Raw genomic sequence first — 4,180 nt, forward strand, 5'->3', positions numbered from 1 at the left:
TGCGTGTCCTCTATTTAAAATTTGAAGTGTTCTCACCACAGACAGAAGTAACCATATAAGGTGATGGGTGCATTAATTAGCCCAACCGTGGGACTCATTTCACAATGCATACATGTGTCAGGTTGTGATGCTGCATACCTTGAGTACACATGGTCCTGAATTGTCAACTATACCTAAATAAAGCTGGAGAGAGAGAAAGAAAGAAAAGAAAAGGTGTCTCCAGGACTGTGACGGGGGCAACAGGCCCCAGGGCACTCACAGAGACCGGGAATGCAGGTGCAAAGGTCCTGGGGCAGTGACGAACAGGAAGCAGGAAGAAGGGCCGGAGGTACAGGGATGGGGCCTGGCTGACCTCCACGCCCAGAGCCTTCCTTTCCCAAGTGGGAAGAAGTAGGAGGTTCCTGTAGAACAAACGCCAGGGAAGAGGTGGCACGGAGCCCCAAGGGGGCTCAGGCGAGGGTCCAGGCCGGGTGGGCAGGCGGGGGCAGCACTCTGCAAGGGCAGGAGCCGTCAGAAGAGCGTTGGCTGTCCCCGGAGAAGGCCCTCTTGGAAGGAGCGAGCTGGTAACAGGAGTTGGGGGGCCGATTTGGGGGTCAAGCGCAGGTTCCTGAGTGGCCAGGTGGTGAGCGTCTGCACTGCCCTGCAGACCTCAGGTATCACTGGCATCTTGAAGCAGAAATGACATAATCAGGTTTTGCTTTAGGAATAATTATCTCTATCCCCAAAGCCAGCAAGCATATGAAGAGATGCTTGAAATCATCAGTCATCAGAGAAATGCAAATTAAAACCACCACGATGATCCCGTCCCACCATCAGGCTGCCAAGATGAGAAGCTGGATCTGCCAAGTCCTGGTAGGGGTGTGGGGGCATCCTCTGGAGGGAGGGAACCCTCATCCACTGCCCCATGCCCGAGGGAGAAGGGGTGAGGCGGCCCTTAGGGAGAGCAGCCAGAGCCGGGGAAGGGCTGGGAAGTCCTCACCCAGGTCCATGGGGGCAGGTCCAAGGCTGCGCACCGAGGCGCCATCATGGACCCCTTCTCTGCCAGCCGCCGGCAGTTCTGGGGGTCAAGCATAGGGAGCCCTGCCAGGGAAGGTGGGACAGGAGATCAAGCCCTTCCACCAAAGCCTGCCTGGAGAGACAGCAGGGCCTGTTTCTGATCTTTTTTCTAATTTACACAAAGGCACGACATGGGCTGGCAGGAGCCCTGAACCCGGGTCCCTTCCTGGAGAGGGCGTGGGCAGCTCGTGGTGGACGCGCACTGGTTCTATCAGGGCGGGCATCATTTGCTGCAGGAACAAACAGCCCCGAAACGGACCCACTCGCAGCCACACAGGCTCACTCCCCACCCACTTCAGGATTTACGGGGCTCTGGTCCACTTCACCCCTTGCCTCCAGGCCCCAGGCCTGGGCGGCCTCCCTCTCACCGCGCCTGCGCGGGTCTGCCAGTCCTCAGGGCTGTGGCCCGGCTGCGCTCCTGGAAGCCGGGCCCGGGGTATCTCCCTGATTCCCGGGGGGGCGCCAGCAGAGGCCGGTCAGGACCAGAAGTGCCCGACCCTCAGGGTCCTCCTCCGGGCCGCTGCGGGATCACTTAGGCGCCTCCGGAAACAACACTGTCATTGCACAGGAATTTTCAAAACACGACTGCCCTTCCCCTCTCTCCGCGGTGACCCCCCCCCTCCCCCTCCCCCCGCGGTGACCCCTCCCCCTCCCTCCCTCCGCGGTGACCCCGCCCCCTCCCTCCGCGGTGACCCCGCCCCCTCCCTCCGCGGTGACCCCGCCCCCTCCCTCCGCGGTGACCCCCGCCCCTCCCTCCGCGGTGACCCCCGCCCCTCCCTCCGCGGTGACCCCTCCCCTCCCTCCGCGGTGACCCCTCCCTCTCTCCGCGGTGACCCCTCCCTCCCTCCGCGGTTACCCCTCCCCTCCCTCCGCGGTGACCCCCGCCCCTCCCCTCCGCGGTGACCCCGTCCCCTCCCTTCTCGGTGACCCCTCAAGCTCCCTCCGCGGTGACCCCTCCCCTCCCTCCGCGGTGACCCCTCCCCTCCCTCCGCGGTGACCCCTCCCCTCCCTCCGCGGTGACCCCTCCTCTCCCTCCGCGGTGACCCCTCCCCTCCCTCCGCGGTGACCCCTCCCCTCCCTCCGCGGTGACCCCGCCCCCTCCCTCCGCGGTGACCCCGCCCCCTCCCTCCGCGGTGACCCCCGCCCCTCCCTCCGCGGTGACCCCCCCCCCCTCCCTCCGCGGTGACCCCTCCCCTCCCTCCGCGGTGACCCCGTCCCCTCCCTCCGCGGTGACCCCGTCCCCTCCCTCCGCGGTGACCCCTCCCCTCCCTCCGCGGTGACCCCTCCCTCCCTCCGCGGTGACCCCGTCCCCTCCCTTCTCGGTGACCCCTCAAGCTCCCTCCGCGGTGACCCCGTCCCCTCCCTCCGCGGTGACTCCTCCCCTCCCTCCGCGGTGACTCCTCCCCTCCCTCCGCGGTGACCCCTCCCCTCCCTCCGCGGTGACCCCTCCCCTCCCTCCGCGGTGACTCCTTAGAAGCGCTAAATAGTGCTGATGTGTGTTCTTAGGAATGTTCTCAACCTTCAAAGTTCAAAAGGCTCACGTGATGGTGTCTATGCAACGTGTGCGCATCCGTGAGGACATGGTATCTGCATCCGCGTGGCCAGCGTGTCCCTCTAGAAACAAACAGGCCCCTCCCGTCCTCCACGGCGCTGTGGTCCAGGCACCCCCTCATCAGCGCTGCAGGCCCCGGCATCTGAGCAGCCATTCCTGCAGGAAGCCCCTGAGGCTTGGGGTGGCCGTTGCCACCACATGGTCCTGCCAGCCTCACTGGGGCGTCTCCTGCCTGCAGCTTCGGCCCATCCACCACACTCAGCTACCATGTGAGTCTCTTCAGGACACCACAACAAACACGGGCCGGTGGCTTAAATCACATGCACCCATCACCCACCCCGGAGGCAGGGGCACCCGTCACCCGCCCCGGAGGCCGGGGCACCCGTCACCCGCCCCGGAGGCTGGAAGTCTCCACCTCGGGGCCAGCAGGGCGGGTTCATCCTGTGCCTCCCTCCTTGGCCGGCAGTCGGTGTCTCCTCCGTGCATTCATCTGCGGCCCCCTGTGCCTGTCTGCATCCTTACCTCCTCCTTGTCCATCACAGGTCGGTCATCACGAGCCAGTTATCACCGGCCAGTTATTACAGGCCAGTCATCACGAGCTGGTCATCACTCTCTAAGCCGCTGTCTGGGAACTTTTCCTCCCCGATCTCCTCTTCATATTGCATCACCCGTGGGACTGGATCAGGGTCCACCCCAACAACCTCGTTTTACCTTGACGGACTCATTAAAGACCCCTTTTCTGAATGCAGTCACATCCTGAGGTCGTGGGGCTGGGGCTTCAGCATGTGGATTTGTGGGGGACATAGCCCAGCCATCACAGCTCCCAAGCCCACATCTCCTCAGAGCCCCTGGTGGCCCCCCAGGAGTCTCCTCACCCATGTGCTCGGAACTGAACTGGGGACTTCTGCTCTATGTCCAGCAGAACCTGACTCCATCGCAGTCTCCAGTGCCCATGCCAGAGACCCCACAGCCCTCATCCTGCAATCGCAAACCTCACGGCTGCCACCCCCCACACTGACCATGCAGCTTCTGACCCCACAAGCCTTCCTGAAGAGGCCCTCAGACCCATAGCTATGCCGGCCAGGGTGTCCCCACGCCCTGCGCCCTGGCAGGAGCCCCCAGAGGCCAGGACGGCTGGAGTGCCCCCAGCTTCCATCATGGTGTCCAGCTCTCCCCAGCCCGCCCTCTCCTTCCTCCGACACGTTCTCCCCACGACACCTGGCCTGTTGGAAACAACCCCAGCCCTGAGCTCCCCTCGGTGCTTCCGGCGCTTCATGGGGTGCAGCCTCCCCACCGGCCCCCAGGCTGGACCGCACCCCTCCCACTGCTGGCCCCCAGGCTGGACCGCACCCCTCCCACTGCTGGCCCCCAGGCTGGACCGCACCCCTCTCACTGCTGGCCCCCAGGCTGGACCGCACCCCTCCCACTGCTGGCCCCCAGGCTGGGCCGTACCCCTCCCACTGCTGGCCCCCAGGCTGGACGGCACCCCTCTCACTGCTGGCCCCCAGGCTGGACCGCACCCCTCTGCTGGCCCCCAGGCTGGACCACACCCCTCTCACTGCTGGCCCCCAG

General features: G+C 65.0%; 1 long non-coding RNA gene across 1 annotated transcript; it reads left to right on the top strand.

The window, feature by feature from the left end:
- Positions 1–524: 524 nt before the first annotated feature.
- On the top strand, positions 525–3,337 carry LOC126930582 (uncharacterized). The gene is made up of 4 exons (XR_007717626.1): positions 525–563; positions 728–852; positions 2,563–2,877; positions 3,151–3,337. It is a non-coding gene; the product is annotated as an uncharacterized LOC126930582 (long non-coding RNA).
- Positions 3,338–4,180: the final 843 nt, after the last annotated feature.

Source organism: Macaca thibetana, chromosome 11 (genome assembly GCF_024542745.1).
Source record: "Macaca thibetana thibetana isolate TM-01 chromosome 11, ASM2454274v1, whole genome shotgun sequence".
In the NCBI taxonomy this organism is placed as follows: Eukaryota; Metazoa; Chordata; class Mammalia; order Primates; family Cercopithecidae; genus Macaca; species Macaca thibetana.